Below are 22,445 nucleotides of genomic sequence, written 5' to 3'. Positions count from 1 at the left end.
TTGACACTTTTTTAACCCTTGTTCTCAATTATCTCTTGTACCACCTGCTCCTCTATGTATTCCTTTCTTTCATGTTTCTCCCCATTATTTCTCTCTTATTAAAAAGTGAGGGCTAATACATCTCTCGTTATTAGCCTCACTGATATAGTTTCCTCCTATTCTTCCACATGATCTATTTTTGTACCAGCAATTTATACTTCCAGATAAACTACTTTTGGATGTGAAATATCACTTATTATACACAATTATAGGGTATTTGCTTTTTCTTTGTTGTTATGACCTGACATTTAGTGCCATTTACATCTACTGTCAAGAGAGTAAAATATCTTTAGGAAAGTACTAAAAAGTTTACAATATAGTTTCTCTCTGAATTTTTAAGTTCCACAGTAATGTAATTAGATAAAATACATGATATAGCTGATATAACTTCTAGTTTTTTCAGGTGAATGTTTCTTCTTGTAATTGTTTATGGTAACATGCTATAAATTATGATTTATTTAAAAAAGAAAGCATGGGATCCTAATGGAGGGAATTGCTAAAACTCTTTTTAAAGTGATATATTTTAAACTGCAGCAAAATGAGCAAGTGTATATAATGGATCTCCGGAAAAAGTGTTTAGGGATTTCTTTCGGGGGGTTTTTATTTTGGTCAGGTCCCTGGTAGCAATTGAAACTTCAGTAGTCTTCCTTCAATAGTTGACAGTGTCAGTGCCGAACGAAGGCCCCAAGGTCACGGTGGGCCGGGCGATGGCTTGGAATGAAACAGGTGGGATTATTGGCGTGGAGCTCTGAGACTTATATGGTTTCAAAAACAAACTGGATTTTATTAAGTTATGCTTTGAGGCGTAGGCAATGATGCTTCTTCAGTTACAGTAGGTGGAACGAATAAACAACAACAAAGGGGTCTGTTGGCCCACAGGGTTCCAGAGTGAGCCCTTGCGTTCTACCCCGCGAGGGATAGGGGCGGCTGCCCACGCCTTAAGTCCCAGGGCTGGTCAACAGTTCATATAAGGATCAACAGACAAACAACAACTGTAACGCATCGTGACGCCAGTCCAGTGATGGACAACGGGTGGTCAATAGACGAAGCCGAGGTCAAGAGCCGGGATGGGATGCAGCGGAGATACAATCGAGGTGAGTACGGATGAGCCGAATCATGGACGATGATCGGTGCCGAAGTCAGTCAAAAGCCAGGTAAGCAGAAACCGGAATCAAAGTTGAAGCTGTAGGGATGATCGAAATCAAGGTTGAGGTCGAAGCCAAAACAGTTTGGTGATCCAAAGAATCAACACGAGGAAAATGAAATTGAGGAGGTAAATCGCTGCGTGAGGTTATGAAGAGAACCAGGGGGATCGAATCCCGATCTCTCTCTCTGCCTCACAGTCCCTGCCGTAAGCAGCCTCTGCTCGCAGATTGAGCACGGTCTCTCACAACACTCACACCAACGACTCCAAACAACACCCACAACTCCAAATGCCCACACCAAGGTGGGGGCTCATAAGCTTTTTAAGCAACCCCTTGGCCAATCAGGGTGCTTGGCTGTTAGAATTTTCTGGTTCAATGATGTCATGCCCTTAGAGGACTAAGCATGCGTCAGATCAAGCTTTGTGTGGTAATTGAGCATGTGCAGGGCTGAAAAGTAGGTCATACCTGATTGACAGTCCCAAGGGTCGAGCAGGGGGCAAGCTCCAACTGACTGCACTGTGGAATTTTCTACTTCCTTGAGCTGTCTGCGCATGTCAAACTTAACTCCTTGTATTGGAAGCATACATATCTAAAAATTTACTTTGACAGACAGCATAATAACTATCCCATTAAAGTAGCTGACACTTAAAAGTGAAAATTGATTGATACAGAACATAGTAGTCTTGGAATTAAGGTAATGGACTAGGATTTAAAATACAATTGTGTAATTCCTGGCTCTGCCACCACTTTCCCTCTGTGGCTCTGGACAGATGACTTTATCATTCTATTCCTCAATTCTCCATGTGGGAAAATAGTACAATTTTATATTCTTAATAATGTCTTCATCTGGCATTAAGAATGACATAGGCAGATTGCTATTCAAAGATTTAGTGAAGGAGTGGATGTGCACACAGTACACAAGGTAACATTAAACTTGAAAGGAGTTTGGGATAGAGACTTTGGGCTAGAACCTGTTTCACTCTATGTACCCAAATGGCACTTAACTTTTGCATTAAAAAGTTCTGTGGAGGGGGTGGTGGTAGGTCCACAGGTGATTGTCTATTTGCAGTGGGGAGTATGGGGGACAAATATAGATGAGTTGGGGGGAAGGGGTAGCAAGAATGCAACCCTAGGGCTGATGTGAGCAGCTTGACTTTCTCAGCCCTAGGGTTGTGCTTGTAATGTGTGCAAATTAATCTGTTCCCAATCTAAGTTAGTTCACTTCCTCAGGTGAATTAATTTAGATCAGAACTGCCATTTCCCCCAACTCCACCCCTCCCACACCCAATGTAACTTCCCTGAACACCTACATAGATCACCAAATTTGCTGATGACACAAAGGGGGAGAAGTAGGCACACTGGAGGGGAGGAACAGAACCCAACTAGATCTAGACAGGTTACAGAGGTGGGTGGATGAGACTAGAATGGAATTCAACACAGACAAGTGGAAGGTGCTGCATCTAGGGAGAACGAACCAGCAACACACCTTTAGGTTGAAGAACACCCTTCTCAACAACACAGTGGCTGAAAGGCATCTTGGAGTCATTGTTGACTCCAGAATGAATATGAGCCACCAATGTGAGGAAGTGGTCAGTAAGGCTAACTGCAACTTGTCGTGCATCTACAGATGCATCACAAGCAGCTCTAGGGAGGTGATCCTTCCCTTGTACACGGTGCTGGTCAGGCCACAGTTGGAGTACTGCATCCAGTTCTGGGGGTCACACTTCAAGAGGAATGTGGCTAACCTTGAGAAGGTCCAGAGGAGGGCCACTCGCATGGTCAGGGGGCAGCAGGCCAGGCCCTATGAAGATAGACTAAATGACTTGAATCTATTCAGCCTTCACAAGAGAAGACTTAGAGGGGATCTGATGGCTGTCTATAAACTCACTGGGGGGACCAGCAGAAAATAGGTGAGGCTTCGTAGTTTCATAGTTGGTGGGTTCAGAAGGGACCCAAGCAGATCATGAAGTCCAACCCCATGCCACAGGCAGGAAAGAATGCTGGGGTCAAATGACCCCAGCAAGGTGTCTATCTAGCCTCCTTTTGAAGACCCCCAGGGTCGGAGCAAGCACCACTTCCATTGGAAGTTGGTTCCAAATCCTAACCTCCCTCACTGTGAAGTAGTGCCTCCTGATATCTAGCCTGAATCTACTCTCCGGCAACTTCTGGGCATTATTCCTTGTTACTCTCAGTAGTGTTTGGGGGAACAGGGACTCTCCCATTGCCTGCTGGTTTCCTTTGGCCAGTTTATAGACGGCTGCCAGATCCCCTCTCAGCCTTCTCTTGTAGAGGCTGAACAGGTTCAGGTCCCATAGCCTCTCCTCGTAGGGCCTGCCCTGCTGCCCCCAATCATGTGAGTGGCCCTCTTCTGTCCCCCTCTTGATATTATCCACATCCCTCCTAAAGTGTAGTGCCCAGAACTGGACACAGTACTCCAGCTGCAACCTGACCAATGTCATATGTCTATAATGACTCCAAGATCCTTTTCTGTCTCTGCACTGATGAGAAGGGAGTTCTACAGCCTGTAGGTATGCTGCTGATTCTTTCTCCCTAGGTGCAGTACCCTGCACTTGTCAGTATTGAATCCCATCTTATTCTCAACCACCCACCCCTGTAACCTGTCCAGATACAATTGCAGCCTGTCCCTCCCTTCTAGCATGCCCACTTATCCCCACATCCCAGGTGGTTCTGTTCCCCTGGGCACCACCTGGGATAACAAGGAATAATGGCCACAAATTGATTGAGAGCAGGTTCAGGCTTGATATCAGGAGGCATTACTTTATGGTTAGGGCTGCCCGACTCTGAAATGGACTCACAAGGGAGATGCTGCTCTCCCCTACCTTGGGGGTCTTCAAGAGGAGGTTGGATAGATATCTGCCTGGGCTATGATGATCTCAGCATCTGTTCCTTCCCAGGGCAGTGGGTCAGACTTGATAATCTGTTCAAGTCCCTTCCAACCCTACCAACTACGAAACTATCAGAATTTAGATTAACCCTAAACTTAGTTAGGGCTATCTAAATATAACATCTGCGAGTACACCTAGGAAATACAAGATCCAGGTTTTAGGCACCCCCACACATAGAGCAAAGTCAAACTCATATGTCCTGCTTCCCAGCATAATTGTCTAACCACTAACTTACAGTTTAGGCACTATGCAGTTTCCTCTTCAGTTCTCATCTTGAAACTGGTCCCTGGGGCAAGCAAGAAATAGAAACAATGGGTCCTGGAGGCAGCAAACAAGACAGGGGGTTTGGTTCAGTGAAATGGATCCTGCCTGGAGCCTTGTCTCTAGTGGGGCAAAAGCTTTCCCACTGCTCTCCATCCATTTTCATTCAATACCTATTAAACACAAGGTTGTAGTAATGCAGCTTCAAAGGGAGGGCTGGAGAGGAACAGGATCATACTTAATAATAGCCAGAGTCAAACGGACAAGAGGTCATAGATACATAGTCCAAAATTTGGATCCTCTCAACTCCTATTTTAGCTGCTATATTTTATCTAATTACTACTATAAAATATTGTTGCCTATTGCAAATCACAGTCTAAGGCACCTAGCTTACCACATGCTTTGTATATGGAGCCCAAGCACCAAAATGAGGGTTGTAGAAGTTGTTACACAGTCCAGGTCCTACAACTTCGGGATTGCAATACTGAGTGCCAGGCACTTAGCCCCCATTGTGGCTCTGGGCCCAAAATATTGCAATGAATTGGTTAGGATTGATCTTGGAATTTGTGATATCATAACTTGATAACTGTTATTGAAGATGGATACTAAAAAGTATGATGATGGCAAGAAATTAGCTGCTCTAAGGATATTTACACTTTATACGGTATTCTCAGAACTTTCTGCATTCAAAAGAAAACTGAGCTGTGATTTTGATATCAAAGACAAATTAGAATGAGTAAATTATAGTTCAGAGAAACTAAAGCCAGTTCCCAGACCCTGAAATTCAGTAAGTTTCTTATTCACTTTGCTTTTGGACTTAATATTGTGTTGCTTTACATACTGTAAAACCACTGAAGTCTGAAGAGGAACCTTTTATGACCACCTGGAATAAATTCATTTGTCTGCTGTAGAAATATATGTATTGCATTTTCTCTGAAACTTTGCATTATCGTCCAAAGGGTATTTTTTAAAAAATACAATTATATCCTTAAAGTTATGTGTTTAATGTATACAGTCTATCCCATAACACTTTAAAGATACTGCCTTGATAATATGTTTCAGTTTAAAAAAGCAGCATGTGGTATTTTTAAGTTCCTGCCAAAATCTGTTATTTGCCAAGTGTGTTAGGATGATGCAGATGTTCTTTTCCCTGTCTTTTTGTGCAGTGGGGTTGATGGTTGATGAAAACTGACTTTTTTTATCATAAGTTCAACAGTTTAATCTAAAAACATTCACCATGACTCAGGGAATTTATTTTGATAAGAGAATACCTGTTGGTTGAAACCAGATTTGACCTTTAAAAATAATGTATTTAAAGGGGGGTGGGGAGGGACAGACAGCAAGCAAGAGAGAGAGAGAAAAAAAGGAAAAAAGCTTTGTTCATTTGGTGGGTGATTCTTGTGTCTTGCTGATGAAATTTCAACTGAGCATAAATGTAGGCTGCCTTTAGAGCAAAAAGCTTTTGCAAAATCTTTGCAGTGTGTCTATCAATTGCTTTGTTATTAAAGGAGATTAAAACCTTACATTGTGTAATCTTTGAGTTATTTGGAACCTCTGATTTTGAGGACCCTTGCATTACTTGCCATGAGAGCAATGTGTATAGTAAAGTACTGATTTATAAGTATTTTGTGACAGTCAGCCTCAACTTGATTTCATTTTGATTTATAGGGGCGTTATCTATTGTCCAAACACTTGTGAATAATTTCAAGACATTTGGTAAAGTATCCATAAATCCAAGAGAGTCTAATTAATTCCAACAAAGATGATTTCCCTAGGAAATAATGACATAAATATTTTTCCCTAAGAAATAATGACAGAAACATTTTATTTATTTCTAATCCTGTTTAAAGTATGTTATTTAACCAGTGATGAAAAAGAAACAAATTGACATGTTCTTGAAATGATATACCATATAGTAGCAAAGCAAACATATGATCAATCAAACCAATCTGAAGTCTGAAATTTCTTATTTCAAATTGCGATGAAATGTATAAGGCCCAATTCAAAATGTTTAGTCAATGGGACTATTCACATATGCTTAATAATATAAGCATTAATTTTAGAAATATTTTTTAAGGATACACAGGGATGGATTTAAATTGCAACTTTACAAACTTTTCATTTTAATAGGAGGGCTAAATTCATATTTACCTTTGGGAGTTGGTCTCTTTGAGCCTCTCACCTACTATGGAAATCACCTGCAAGTTGTGATGAAGTTACAAACACTACTGAATTCATCATTTTTAGATCTCATTTACCTTCAAGGAAGGTAGCACGCCCGTCCCCTTCAGAAGAATTTAACATAGAATGAAAAAACAACTAGAATCTCAGTCTAAAATGTGCCAATCTTGTCCTGGGGTAAAATTACATCCTGATCCCTGATTGGTTAAATCCTTAGTATCTTGAAAACACAGCTCAGACTATAAATCCATTAAATGCCAGGACAGTAGGGTAGCAACCTCAAAAGAATAGGTGCTGCATGCCATAAGGGCCATACCAGAAGCAAGAATTTCAAGAGACAAACATTTTTTTTTTTCATTTGCTCTAACAGCTCAACCAAACAATAGATTCTCCCAACCCACTTTTCCTCATGACCTTCATATACATTGTGGGCAGAGGGAAGAGAGAGAGAGACTCTAGAACAGCAAACTTTCCCTTTCAATCCAGAATACCAACGTTTCTTTTTTATTCCCTGACTGCTCAGCCAAATTTCCCTCCAGAGAAGAGAGAGAAATATTTTAAAGATTGATTCAGACATTTCTATATCTGATTAGACACCTATCATATGTGTTGTACATTCGCATTGTGTCTTAATATTTCAAGTTAGGAGCTAAGCATTAGGTAGCTGAGAACAGAAGCTGGTAAGGGTCTAGGTTAATTGTTACCCAGTCCACATCTAGTTAAAATGGCATAACTTTTTCCATAAGTTATCTTGTTTTCCAAGAAAAAAAAAATCTAACAGTAAATTACATCTGTTCTGCTTTTTAATTAGCATATTTAATTAATTAAAAATATTAAACAACTTATTTTTTAAAGGAACGGCATGCATTATTTGCTAATTGGATATTTTTAAGAGTACTACAAGGCAACATTACTGAAGTCTGGTAATCTGGTACTAATTATACAGTTAGATAAAATCTCCCAATTTTTCCTTCTTTCATTGCAAATGAGCATTTGTTGAGGCCCACATGCTCTATTTGAAGTGTTAGGCTTCATTAATTGAAATCAAGGCAACTCAAAAGCACACTTACTAAATAGACTCCCCTAGAATGGGTATTCCCACAGTGGGGGACAGGCAAACAATAATGCCCAGACTTCCAGGCTGCCTACCATTCAGCCAGGAACTCTGGTCCTAAAAGAAGTATGGTGCTTGGCTCTGAAGTAGGAATCCTGAATGCTCTCAGAGCTAAAGACTACCTTCTACTGTCATGATCCCTAACAGCCCAGCCTGGACAAAATGCCAAAGCTACTTGGCAACCCTGCCTGGCAGCTAATAAGTCAGCTGGCTGCTTCCTGGGCCTCCTAGTTGGATGCTGAGGACAGCAGCTTCCCCATTTAGTTCCACCAATGGCTGCAGGCTGCAGAAAAGTCTGCAGGAAGTTTTTTGAGGTGGAGGCAGAGGCAGGGGTATGCTGATCACAATAGATCTAAGGGAGTGGCACAGTGGCATGGGTGAGAGGAAGGAAAGTCTTACCTGCTTGGGTTCTGTCCATAGTATCAGCTCTTGGAGTGGATGCTGGTGCCTCATTCACTCCCTTCCTACCCTGTCTCCCCATCCATGCCCAGTACATACATACTCAGAGAATGGCTGTCTGCTCTGGAAAAGGTTCCCCAGGGGAAACTTGTTCTTACCCTGCTTCACCCCACCACCCAGATACAATGCTTGGTGCCTGAGTCCTATGGTTAGCTAGGGGCAGTGCAGAGCTTCCCCTGTTGTAGCAAAGACACCAAGCAGGGGGGGATCCTGGTGCCTTCTCATATTCAGGAACTGGGGCAAGTAACTGGGTTAGCCAAGAGCTCTGTGAAGGAGTCAATGTATGCTATAAAGACTTAGTTGTGGATGGTCTGGTCCAGACTTAGTTGAGGTTGGTCTGGTACAGGCCACTAAAGGAGGACCAGAGACAGGGATGGAGTGTAAAACACAGGCCAAATCAGGAGTCAGGAAATGGGGACCAAGTTACCAGATCCAAGAGGTGAAGCCTTAGGCAGAGTCCAAAACACAGGTTAAGTCAAGGAGTGAGATATCAAGTTATCAGATGCAACAGGGAATCCAGGAGCAAAACAGAGTCTGAATTACAGGCTGAGTCAAGGTTTAGATGTCAGAGACCGAGTTACCAGATGCAAGAGAAAATCCAAAAAGTCAAACTCAAGGAACAAAGCCAGGCATGGTCAGAAAAACAGGAAACCAGGGAACACAGGAACAGTAAGCCCTGCCAATAGTTCTTCTGATGGTCTGCTCTCATGTGTCTCTTTGATCCTGTGCTCCCGGCTCAGCTCAGTTCTCCACTGACTGGAAACGGTGCCATCACCACTTTAAGTGATCAAAACATTTCAGAATCATGTAGGGTGTCCAGGAGCATTCTCCTCCTTGTATTAATTTCTTTGCCAACCTATGAATACCATTTCTTAATGCATCCTCTTTCATTGCATATCTTTTCAATCATCATATGCCCATTAGGTAGATATTTTAAAACAGATAATAAAGTTACTTTCTATTTTAGTATATACATTATCTGTGCTGTTGTAGATACAGATATTTGGTTTTTTTTCCACTAGAGTTTAACAACATAAGCAAAAACTAAAAAGATAAAATAACTGAACATACAAAATAGATTTTTTTTTTTCAGTTTTAGCAAACTATGTTTCCTGGAATTTGCAATCTGTAGTCATTGCTTTAAATGGTCTAAAATACCTTAGTTCTCCAGTTTTCTGAATGAATGAAGAAAAAGGTAGGGGAGAAAACTGACATGTTGCAGCCTGTTTTGCTTTTAAACATGTCCATTTGTGTTGAGTATTTAAAAAGTTGCAGAACAGCTTCAGCTGCCTAATGTACAGTTTAAGCAGGATTTATCTGAGCTACCCCATTATTTATAACTTGGAGGAAAGGACTGTGTCATTAATGTGCTGTTTGGTCTGGACAAATTCCAATTCAAGTGAATTTCAAGCTGCTAATATAATAATTTTCTGACAGTTTATTTGCCAAGAGCCAGACTCCTACCAATTACAAAATACTGCCTTTTTAAAAGAAAAATAGATACTAAATGCAACTTGAACTCAGGTTAGCTTCTTTCCTTGTATTGTTCTTCCCCAGTACTTGATCACAAACATAAATAATTTTACCAACTTATTTTTCCCACTGAAAAATTAAGACCTAGTTATTATTAAGACCTAGTTATTTATGTCCAGTTGAGTTTTGAATTTATTAGCACATTAGTTTTATAAACAAAATCCTAATTGTTATGATTTATAATTTCTAGTAAAATACTAAGTTTTATTATTATTTATATAACTCCTATATGGTTTCTCTGTATGAGCTTGACTGCAATTTATATACAGTTGTTTTATGGGGTTTGTTCCTTTTATTGGTAGCATCTACTAGGGGCCCCAACTTTTAGGAGAGGCCACACAAGTCCACTACCTTAAAAATGAACATAAGGGTTCAGCATCACTTTTTCAGCCCAAAAGAGTCAAAATGGTACCGTGTTGGAGACTCATCCTGTTGGAAGTTAGGCAACCAGAAGATATTTGCAACAATATAGGAGAGTCTTTTCTATGTAGTGGACTCGCCAACAGAGCCCAGTGTGTTAGGCTTGAGAAATCTCCAATGTGATTGGTGGAGCATTTCCACCAATCAGGAAGGGACGGGGAGGAGTCTACCCATGAGTCTGAACCTGATAGTGAATTGCACTTTTCAGATTCTGACAGACTTGGGGAGTGGAGCCCCTGGAGAAAATAAAAGGAGCAGTGTGCCCAGCACACAAAGAGATGCGTCAAGGGACAAAGAATTGAGCAGAGCTACAAAGAGCTGGGGAAAGCTGCCCACCAGGAGTTTCCAGCTGCCCAAAAGAAGCCCCAAATCTCCCTTTATCAGAGAAACTCAGGCATTGGTGCCAGGTCCAGAGGTACACAGACCAGTGCACAAAGCCCAGACCCTGGGAGCTACTTAAGGCAGCTCAGGTCTGCATCCCCTTGCAAGCAGCCAAGAACATGGTGCATGGATCAACACACAGAGTGAGACTCTGGGAGCCACTAAAGGCAGCTCAGATCTCCAACCCCTGCATGTGGCCAGGGGGCTTGGTACAGACTTTGCTGCATGGCTGGTTCAAGCAGAACCAAGGCCCTGACATTGCACAAGGCAGCCCAGGCCCCAACCCTGAGCAGAGGGCAGAGTCCATGGGAGGCACATGACAGTATCTGGAGGGGCTACTAGCAGGAAGGCAGCCCAGAATAGAGCCAGAGGTCTGAGAGGCTCCAGCAGGCCAGGAGCAATTCATCCAAGGGCAGGAACCACTTACCTGACCCCAGACTTGTGAGCTACTGGGGATGAGGTTTCCCACAGGGGAGGGGTTTTGGGGTGCCCCCCCATCCATTGAGAATGAAGTTGTGGCTAAGGTTCATGTGCCTTACATTATGTACACAGCACCTTATATTTTGTTCACTGACTTTCTTGTTTATGAGATAATTGTGATTGTAGAGTTACTTATTAAGTGTTCCTTCTAAGACCCTGGTTGGGATTCTTTTCTATTATTAGCTGTGCCTCACCTATATCACAAGTGGTGGTATAAGATCATGTAGACATCGTCTTTAGGGTTCAAGTGTATAATATGTGTGTTTGTGTATATATAGAGTATATATACGCACACATATATATGTTTACATTTAAATAAATCTGTATATATTGGTATATGTTCATATTTATAACTGCTTCTTTTATTATTTGTTTGTATTAATAAATTGTATATAGTTTAATATTGTCCTGGCCTGGCTCTATAGAAAGTGGGGAGACTCCTCGGCTTGCAGTTCTCTCCCACAGCACCTCTGCCTGCTGGCAATCCCCTTCCATCAGAAAGGGGAGTACATATCCTGGGTACACCTGGGCTACATCTACATAGCATGTTTAGCTTAGAAGAAAAAGGCAAAACTTACATACATGGCCCTGACTTATCCAAGATTCATATCTCTTCTGCATATGTTCTGCGTCCTTTGGCTATCAGTCATTAAAATAAGTGTTTAATAGTTTGTTTTCTATATTTTCTCCAGCTCATTCATATCAAAATAAACATGCCTACACAAACATCCTTCTGTTACCCCATTTCTCATGGTGAAAAACCCCCTACCTTTGAAAGTCAAAATCAAGTGAGGAACTATTTTTAATATTTAAATTCATTACATTTCTATAAAATATTGTTTCCCATTTTCTCCTCTACATAGCCTTTGCTAAATCATATATAATAGCTGTTTTCTTATATTTCTTAGTTCTCTCTCTCAGGTCTAGATCATAAAAAGAATTTAGGTATTCAAATGTGCTTGAAGTAGAATCCAGAACCCTGAGTTAGGTATGTAAATGTGACAGACTACAGGTTTTATTGTGATTTGTCTGCGTTAATGTGTTCGTGCTGTTATAATATTCTGTGACACAGTTTACCTCATTAGCCTGTGCTCAGAAAAATGAAGGGTTGAGTGCTCATTCTGGCTACATGCAGGGATGTAAGAAATACATTGGACTTTCAGCATCAGTACAGTCTCAGGTATTAACAAAGGTGAAATGCTGGAGGTATATGTGACACTAAAAGAACAGACTTGTGGCAAGCAGCCTATTAGCTCCTAATGGGAAGAGTCAAGAGACTGAGAGAAGTGCAGTTTTGGGAATCTGGAGAGACTGTAAAGGGATCTTTGGGTTGCTCAGGGCTGTTTGGGCTGGATTAGGGACAGAGAACCTCTGACTCGTTTAGCTTGCTGAACATCTTTAACTAAGTTGGGGTATCTTTGGTGGTCTGTATTAATTTAAATATATCTGGAGATTTTTTAGTCTTCCCATCCACAAATGAAGGAGACCAGTATTAGCTATACAAGGTTTTCAGTGATAGCATAGGTGGGAAGGCAATTTATTATGATGGCAGGACCTCCTTTGTATGAGTGTTATAAATCACTGATTTTTCAGTGAAGTTTACATAGTGCTGGAGGAGGCAGTGTAGGGAAATACATACATATATCAATAGATATCTTTCTATCAGTCTTTATATTTAGCTGTCTACACAACACAGATAGATACACACAGATAGATTTTTCAGATTTTCTCCTTTCAGTCCAGGAAGAAAAGTGTGAATTAAAAAAATAGTGGTCCAAATAAACCCCTGGGAGAGAGCACCCCCCCTGGTTAAAAAATGTGGGTTGGTTGGGGCAGGATCTCAGCTTGGAGTTTCAAAATCAAGCTCTGAATTCAGAGCCAGATCTGCAGTTTCTATTCATTCCCATAACTATTAAAAGTAGCTCTGGTCTGTCTTGTTTTCAGTGGGATGTTATCAGCTCCTTTCTCTATGTTGTAGCTGATATCACTTTCCCCCCAGCAGATCAGGTTTCAATAGAATTTAGAGTGGTTGCTTAGCACGACCTTCAAACACTGTGTGCATTTGAATGGGAATTCTGACAAGTGCACAAATAGGCAGAACAGTGTGGGTCTGCAAATAACTCCTCAACTTCCTTTCTATTGACGAACACATTTTTGGGGCCTATGAAAATACATTGTTTAAAAACACTTTATAGCCATAGCCTATTATTTCTGGCTTCACATGGTCTTTTCCCTAATTTCTTTCCCAATTTTAATATCACACTAATTTCTTAAGTCTAAGAATTCCTCATTGCTATACATAATTTCAGCTGACCTAGACATTAATTTTCTTTGGTTCTACAGCATTCTATTTTTTCCAGAGGTGCAGCTAGCTATTTTTAGTGTCGTAGTTCAAGTTTAGGGATGTTGGACCCCAAAGAATAGAAGTTAGAGGGGAAGGTATGGAGAAAGTCTTACCTGCTGTGGCATGAGCTCACTTCATTCTGATGGCATCTGTGGCTGCAGTAGATGATCTCTACACACCAGTTCTAGCAACCTCATGGCACAGGCTTTAGAGGGATTGCCTCTAAATCAATGCCTAAAGTTGGTAACCCACACATCTATGCATAGTTACGCTACTGGTCTTTGACTCTAGCTGCCATGCCAATGCCTTAGTTTTGTTCCAGGTCCTGGTTTCTTATTCTTCATTGCAGCATGCAATGGGCTATTATTCAATATTGCTTAGGTTTTAGGGACAAATATGTTCCTGATATAAATCCAGTGTGATGAAACAGAATCACACCAGCAGTCAATTTGTCCACTTTATTCATACTTGCATTTGCAAAAAAATTCAAGCCTTGTAGTCAGTCGTTACCTATTTTCAAAGAATTATATCAGTTCTTATTGTATTACTGTATTAACTATACTAATTTTAAAAAAAACCTCACAAAAACAAAAAAACACACACTGAAGTTCTATATTTTGGTTGAATGACTAGTACCTCACTACTAGTTCTTTTCTTCAGACAGTTTAGTCTGTGATTCTCTTTCATTCAACCTTCAGCTTGTAAGCACCAGAATAATTATTCTAGGTTTGTTTCTGCTTTGATAAGTAACACTCACTTAGCTGAGTAGATCCATTACTTTCAGTAGAACTTCTGTATCATAGAGTTATGTAGTACATAATCAAGTCTCCTATAATTAATAGAAAATAGTCTCTGACAAAGAATTTTCAGTACAATAAACAGTCCACTATAGGAATTGTTTCCATTTGTTTGGATTAGATCTGTCAAGAAGCAAAGTAAAAATTAACCAAAACAAGCTTTTCAATCTTAGAGTTTATATCTTGATTAAACTTTTATTTTTATTAGCTACATGATTTTCTCTGTATCACTCTAGTCGCTTATGCTTTTGCTAATTTCCCTTCACAATTTACAAATCAGGTCTCATTTGCAATGATAGCCTAACAAGTATTTGAAAAACAAATTCAGTAATGACTTCTGACTTTATGTTTATATATATTTTTATATAAAATGGGAGTGAATAATGGATATCTCTCCAAGAAGAGAAAGCATAATTTATTCTCTGGTTTGTCTTTTACCTTAGAAGTACAAAGATGGAAAAAGTCTGCTATTTCTTCAATTTACTGAAGGGTTATTAGAGCTTTATTGCAAGCTTCTTACACTGTAAAAATACTTCACATTGGAGTATCATTTAATTTTAGTACTTTATTTGTTTAAAGCACTATGCAGCCATGCACTAATTAATTCTCAGGTGGGTCAGCATTCTTATTCCCTGGAACAAGTAATATTGCAAACATTTACTACCTTTCTAATATTATTTCACTGGGACCACTCGTGGCAGTAAGCACTAGTTTTATTAGTAAGCATTTGTAATACTATGCCCTACATGATATTTGTATAGTCCTTTAAAAAAATCTTTTTTCCATTCATCTGCTAATACATACAGCATTTTTTACTATGCTTTTAAAATCAGAAATCATGAAAAGAAAAGCCAAGGAAATAAAAAAAAGGGAGATTAAAAGATGAGCACTCTATGAAAATGGGCAAAAGGGCAACCTTCCCTCTATTGACTTCACAACAAAATATAGCAACCCTATTTACTCAACCTAAAGATCTTCTACAGGTAAGTTCATGAAAAAGTTTCTTGACTGACAGTAATTAAGGCTTCCATGTAAAGAGAAGACTTGAGTTTGAGCTCTTCTTGTTAATCGTTCTTTACATAAAAGGGCCCAATAAGGATACTTTCCTTAAAAGAAAGTATATTTTTTACTTTTTTAAATCAATACAAAATAAGATTGAGAAATGTTGTATCAGGATTCAATTCCCTTTTTGGTTAGGGCTAAAAAGAGCTTACTTCCAAAAGTCTGATTGAGATGACAAATTTCTATCAAATCAGATGAGACAAGATTTTACATTCTTGGTATTTTGAAGTAACAAAACAAACAGAAAGAGTTTTGAAAGTATGCCATCTTTTATACTTCTTTAGAGAAAAGTGGCATAAAGTTATCTTGTCAGGTCAACTTTAATGTAAGAGAAACCAAGATACCACAGGGAATTTAAAAAAAAAATCATGAGAAAATGTTTCAACTCTGAGCAGCAAGTTAGAGTGCCCTGAATCAGTAAAATAGCACATAGTGAACTATTAGTAGGAGAGGATAGTTGAATGTGGGGTTATAAGAGGGGGGAAAATACATAAAGATGTGCCAAAATAAATTTAGGTGACCGTTCAAGAGGATGAGGACAGGTAGTTATGAAATAATGGCTAGTTTTACAAGAAAGTAAAAGGTATGAAGCTGTATAAAAACTGGCTGGAGTCTATGTCAAAATACAATAAACAGAGGTCTCAGGGTCAAAAACAACAACATAGACAAAGGTGGAATAAAAAGGGATAGGAAAAAACGTAAAAGAAAACTGAAGCTTTTTCCTTTGTCCACATGTTGAAATAGGTCAGGTGCAGACACTACACTTTTTTTTGGTTTAGGTGATCAGAATCTGGTTGAAACCCATAAAAGAATAGAACCTTTCCCTGTGCCCAGCCCTAGGCTTCCAAGAGAGCCCCAGACAAGGTTGGAAGTCATAGGTAACTGGTGCCTCCTGAGTCAGTGGAGGGACTCATCCCCCCAACTGGATAGTCAGAGACCGGGAGGAGGGGGTCCCCTCCCAGCCAATCCTGCCAACCCACAAGTGGAAGCAGCGAGCCGCTGGGACTTCCAGGCATGCCACTGGGATGTCTAGGTGAGTGTGATTGGCTGCGGGGTGACTGTTTCTGCTGGCACCCCCACTCCCTGGCCAGTGTTCACGAGGGGACACCAGTGCTCTTGCCTGCCCCTTGTTCTCAGTAATGCTGGCTGTCAGGGGATGTAACAGCACTCTCGGGAGTGCAACAGCGCTCTCAGGGGGTGCACATGCACTCCCATGCACTCCCTACACACTGCCACTGTTGGCAGTGGCAAGGTAGGGAGGCAGGCTGGCAGGGGGCTGCGGAGACCACCTCTGGGACTCTCCCAGAGGCCTAGGGCTGGGAGTGGGAGAAAGTCTGTGGTGACAGCAGCTGGCTCGGGGTATGTGCCTGACATCGAATCAACAGTGGCCCCTGATTGGCTTCTCTCAGCAATCTCTGGCACACTAGGAGGCACGCAGGAGTGCCCCCACCTTTTGGCTTCATCCAGTGCACATATCTGCTTGCCCTCCCTCCCCCAGCCCCACCACACACTCAAGTTCCATTTGCTCCCAATCCAATCTACGCAACTTAGAGAAACCCACGGTGATTAGACTGATTCTGCCTCTGGCTTTTTGAATGTCTGTACTTAGCCATAGGGTTTGTAATTTTTTAGGCAGCAACTTGTCTTATTGCCTTCACGTCTTGAAAAGCCTAGCACACTTTGAGCAGTATATGAATTATAAAATGTCTCAGAGTGTTAACATAAGATGAAAAACAGTTTAAGTCGCTCTATGTTCAAAACATCAAAAAGAATTTGGAATCTCATGCTGAGAGCTCCTGTGAGGGGGAGAGAGGAAGTCAGCTTTGGAAAGGGTTATCAGTATCTCTGTAAAGATGCAGGTGCAATTTCTTGTATAATAAGTTGTGACACTGCTGTAAGAATATGGAAAACTTCAGCAGAGATAAAATTATAAATAGTTGTTTAATTCATTTTATTGTCACACTTTTTTTTCTGTTTCTTGCTTTGACCATGTGTTTATTATGTGTGACCTGAATTAATATAATGTAAGGTTTCTTTATAAGTGTCGAGGGTGACTTAACTGCAATCTGTTTTCCCATTTCACAGGAGTCTTAAATAACATTGGTTGAATATTTGACTTGTGTGCATGTACGTGTGTGTGTTTCAGCTGACAAACCTTAGGAAAAAAAGACAAAAACATTTATATTGACACAAAATAAGTGTTTTTGTTTTCATTTCTTTCTTAACTTCTCAGCAAGCAAACAACCAGTGTTGTTCTGTTTCAAGCAAAATATATATTAAAAAAAAAAATTAGGGCATTTTGTTATAGGGCGCTCAACTCAAGCAATGGGAATAGTTTGGGTTTTTTTCCCCCACAAAGGGCAGGGCTCACACCTGGAATATAGCATAACCAGCTTCAAATCTTTCCTTTAAAAAAAAATAATCTTCATTTTATCCCTTCCATGAAAATGCTCTGCCATTGTATTATAGGATGGATTCCTCTACTTCTGTTCTTGTTCCCTTTGTCCCACCCCCTTGGCTGAGTGCCCCAAGTCATTCTTGTCACTCTCTAAATGTAACAACACCAGCAGGATAGAAAGAAGGATACTCATTCCTAATAACTGTAGTCCAGTGGTAAGGGCAATTCTCTGATAAATAATTCAAATTAGTTTTTTTTTTAATTTGTATTTCTTCTTTACCTGACAGAGGGAGTACTTTTCGGTTTAAGTCTCTTTAGCTGGCCCACATGTCCTGAGATTGTCTGCCACTCCCTGCTAGTCATTCCTTATCTGCCTGCTCATCAAATTCTCAGTGATCTAACAGTTCTTTGCCTGCTATGATTTTTCACATTATGGATTATTAAAGGAACAGGCTCTAGTTTCCATCACAGGGCACCCTTAGCTACCCCTCTCCCAATGTTCAAATCACAAGGCTTAAGCCCCAAAAGAACTACTCAGTCTCTCTCTCTCTCTCCCTTTCTCTCTTGGGCAAGCTCAGCCCACCAATGCCTCTCAGGAATTCCCCCTCCACTCCACCCTCCAATCAGCAGCCCACCAGGCTCCCCACACACAATTCTCTAGGTCAGATCAGCTCCAAGGGGTGAGTCCCCATGAGCAGGAGCCTGCATTTCCCTGGGTACAAACACCAGTGGCACAATGTGTCATTGCTTTTTGTCCCTGCAGAAATGCACAGTATGTGCTACTGCTGCTTGTCTCTAGCAAATGCCCATACACATGCACTCTGACTCAAGGCATGTTGTCCTGGGTCAGGTAGAGGAGGCAAGAACCAGCACCCGGGCTAGCCCCAGCAGCCTTACCTGGCATCCTGAGAGCCTCTAGGGGCTACAGCTGTGGTAATCTGGCAGCATGGAGCCTGGCTGGCAGATGCAGCATGTCTCCAGCTGGCTAGGCTCTGGTTTCCAGTGGCCCATGGTATCGCCATGTGCATCACCCCTCCTTTTTAAGGCATGGGGGATTTTTGACACAGGAATTTCCTGAGGCAACTCCCCCTCCCTCCCCAGTGCTGCAAATTAGCAGTGCAAGGAATGCCTGCACATGCCGTGTGTACAGTAATCAGACTCCCAGGACTCATGGCCTTGAAATATGATGCCTGGAACTGGAAACTGTGCCTCAGGTGACCTAACCAGTGCTGAAGAGAACAGAAGAATCATTTCCTATGACTTGTCACTGACCTGAAAATACACTACGGTATGCTATTAGCCATTTTCTCCCCCAGCAATAACATACTCTTAACTAATATTCTGATTTCAGTCCTTTACAGTAGGATTCATAAAGCAACTGGAGAAGTGTGGGCTAGATAAAACTACTAAGGTGAATAGATAACTAGCTCAATATCTGAAAGAAAAGGGAAATTATTAATGGGTCCATGTCAGAATGGAGAAGGTTTCAAGTAGAGTCCCATAGGCATCTGTTCAACATGTTTATTAATAATTTGGATGCTGGCACAGAAAGTTTCTTGAGCAGGTTTGTAGATAACCGAAAAACTGGGAAAGACTGTGAACACATTGAAGGATATGAGCATACCGCAGAAGGATCTCAATAAGTTAGAAAGCTGGGTTAGAGCTAACAGCATGAAGTTTAATGTGGACAAATACAAGGTCCTCCACCTTGGGAGGAATAATCAAAAACACAAATATAAAATGGGTATCACCTGGCTGGATGGCAGCACTATGGAAATGACTTGGGAGAATTAGCAGGTCACAGACTCAATATTGATGCAGCCTCATAAATGGCAAATGCAGTTTTGGGATGCATCAAGAAAAGCGTTAGGTGCAATACACAGGAAATGATAAAGAGCTTGGAAAGTAAGTCATCATGAGGAGGTGCTGAAGGAGATAGGCATGTTGAGTTTTTAGAAAAGGAACTTATGGGGGAAATGAGACTACGAGGGGACACGATAGCAGTCTTCAGACACTTTTTGAGGACCTGTCATAAAGAAGGAAAGCACCTTTTTTTCTTTTGCTGCAGAGAGAAGGATGCAGATCAATGGCTTCAAATTGCAACAAAGTAAATTTAGATTGGATATCCAGAAAAACTTCTTCACTGTTAGAACAGTGAGACAGTGGAATATCCTGCCCAGGGAAGTTGTGGAGGTGTTCAAGAAGAGTTGGACAGCCACTGGTCAGGGATGATCTAGGCATAGCTATGCCTATGTTCTGCTGTGGGTATTTCTTATGCTTCCGGGCTTTGTTAATTCACCTCTCCTCACCTTTTTCATGTGTCAGGGTGTTTTTAAGCCTCCCTCAGAGGCATTGGGTGTTGGCTACAACCAAAGCTGAGAAGTTTGACTGGGGTGCGCCAATGCTTATTCTGGGAAGACAGTCAGAAGTTCCTGGATAGAGCGTCTTTCCCTTCTGCTCAGGTTCAAACCAATAACCATATTTGTGGTGAGGAAGGAATTTTAATACATGTTCAGATTTGTATGGACATTGTAGGGATTTCTGCCTTCCTCTGTAACAGGGAGCATGGCCCTAAGATCTCTTGAGACTATATTAACACCATTTCATAGAAGCAGGACATTACAGTTCTGGATGCCTCACTTCAAGAGGGATGTGGACAACATGGAGAGGGTCCAGAGGAGGGCCACACGCATAATTAGGGCGCAGCAGGGCAGGCCCTACGAGGAGAGGCTATGGGACCTGAACCTGTTCAGCCTCCACAAGAGAAGGCTGAGGGGAGATCTAGTGGCCTGTTACAAACTAGTCAGAGGAGACCAGCAAGCATTGGGGGAGTCCCTGTTCCCTCGAGAGCTGACAGGAGTGACTAGAAATAATGGCCACAAGCTGGCAGAGGGTAAATTCAGATTAAACATCAGGAGGCGCTACTTCACTGTCAGAGTGGCTAGGATCTGGAACCAACTTCCAAGCGAAGTGGTGCTGGCTCCTACCCTGGGGGTCTTTAGGACCAGGCTTAACAATCACCTTGCTGGGGTCGTTTGACCCTAGTACTCTTTCCTGCCACAGCAGGGGGTCAGACTTGATGATCTGCTCAGGTCCCTTCCGACCCTACAAACTACGAAACATGCCATGTCTCCTCTGCTCTACCTGTTGCAGGTTAGTGTTAGGTCTGTGTTGTGTTAGGGTTGATTGTAGTCTTGTGTAGAGTTGAGATTGTGGATTGTATTAGATGGTTTGGATAGGGATGATCCTAGCCCAGTTAGAGGGCTGGATTACATGACCTCTAGATGTACCTTCCAGCCCTACTTCTCTACCGGTGCATTTACACATGCATTTGATCTGGGACCAGTTTACTCTTGAGTAAACTACTTGTGAGTAAATGCTCCCAGGCAGGTATACACATGCTGGAAAGCAGGAACAGATTGTTGCTAATGGTAGCAATCTGCTCCCACTTCCTGAGGCCCTGCAATGGGCCCCTGCCACCTCCATGGTGAGCTCTAGGTTCCCCCTGGGTGCTAGCCCAGGGGCTGGCAGGGAGCACTGGGGCCAGCTGTCTCCTGGCCAGGGCTAGGACATTACACCCTTTCCCCGGGGGCTGCCTGCAACTTCCCTAGCATCTTAAACATGACTCCACCTAGATTTAAAATATAGGTGGGCATCAGGATTTCCACCTGTCTGTAAATTTATTTATATATAAATAAATAAAAAGCAAGCTGAAAAATGCCTGAATGCCTGTCTAAAATCTGTAAGAAAGTTGTGCCATCCATAAAAAGAGGACATCAGGGAATCTTCAATAAAATTCCTCAGTAGAAAACAGCTGGAGGCACTGTTGAAGCACAGACAGAGTGCAACAGCACCATTAGGTATCCGAGTGGACCTGCATCAACCTGAAGAGTGCTCTTTTCAGGGCTTTCTGGTTCATAGAACTCTGTAATACTCTGCTCCACCCACCCCAGCTAACCCATATGCTATTGTTGCATCCACTTTATATGTAACACTGCTCATCTGACAGGTAGGCAGACAGTATTCCTTCAACGGAAATCTGTGCTGGGATGGTGGGGGACCAAAAAAGGGACTGCTCAGAGAAAGGCTGGGAGCAGCATGTTGGGGGAGGCATCAGGATCTGGGGGTAGGTAGAGGACCCACAGGGAATAGAGAAGCATGGTATAAAGTTGCTGTGGTCAAGCAGGGCTGCAACCCAAAAAAAAGTTATTGACCATCTGCAAACTTTTTCCTGACAATCTAATATGTTTACTATACTTGGTGTTAAAGCCCTAAGTTTAAACCCAGTCATTGTCCAAGGTCTGGCAGAAGGGTTGCATTTACATTATGTAAAACATGTATCTTTAAAATGCTTTGTTATTTATAAACCGTTTTCAGATTGTCAGTAAAAATAATATAGTTTTGCACTAACAATCCTATCAAGCACCAAAGTGTAGCAAAACCCCAAATTTTCTTTCTTTTTCTTTTTTTTTACTTTTAATACATTCCCTTCCCTTCTCAAACCATTTCTGACTTTCTCTTTGCCTTCTCTATTCCTTATAAGTAGTTCTGATAAGTCATAGTTAAGAACATAGGATAAGCTGTTGTATTCCATTACTGTAACAAGCCCCCTTTATACTGTCCATGTATCACTGTAAATAGTGTTCTGTTATTTTGGTATTGGTTTTTACTGTTTTATATTATGTGGTCACTATACTTACTATTGATTCTTGCTGTCTTATGTTGATATTATATGATTCAGGCCTGTTTTTGTAAGTTAGCCAAAGTAATGTCAAGTCTCCATTTTGTGTCCTATGCCCAGGCAGACCCTACTGTAACTGTGTTGTAACTGTGACTCATACCTACCTCTCCTATGTAAACTGGTTCCCTGGATGAATGAGAGAGAATGAGAGTGCTTGAGACATAATGGTAGCAGGCCTAAAAAT

General features: G+C 41.3%; 1 long non-coding RNA gene across 1 annotated transcript; it reads right to left on the bottom strand.

Annotated features, from left to right (window-relative positions):
• Positions 1-518: 518 nt before the first annotated feature.
• Positions 519-18,547, bottom strand: LOC149870586 (uncharacterized). Its single transcript, XR_016440466.1, has 3 exons — positions 18,418-18,547; positions 4,326-4,376; positions 519-1,222 (listed from the first exon to the last, which is right to left on the bottom strand). It is a non-coding gene; the product is annotated as an uncharacterized LOC149870586 (long non-coding RNA).
• Positions 18,548-22,445: the final 3,898 nt, after the last annotated feature.

This window comes from Crocodylus siamensis, chromosome 2, assembly GCF_052110815.1.
Source record: "Crocodylus siamensis isolate JL-2025a chromosome 2, ASM5211081v1, whole genome shotgun sequence".
NCBI classification, from domain to species: Eukaryota; Metazoa; Chordata; order Crocodylia; family Crocodylidae; genus Crocodylus; species Crocodylus siamensis.
The sequence above is the reverse complement of the archived record's forward strand: the minus strand, read 5'-3'. Positions and strand labels throughout refer to the sequence as shown.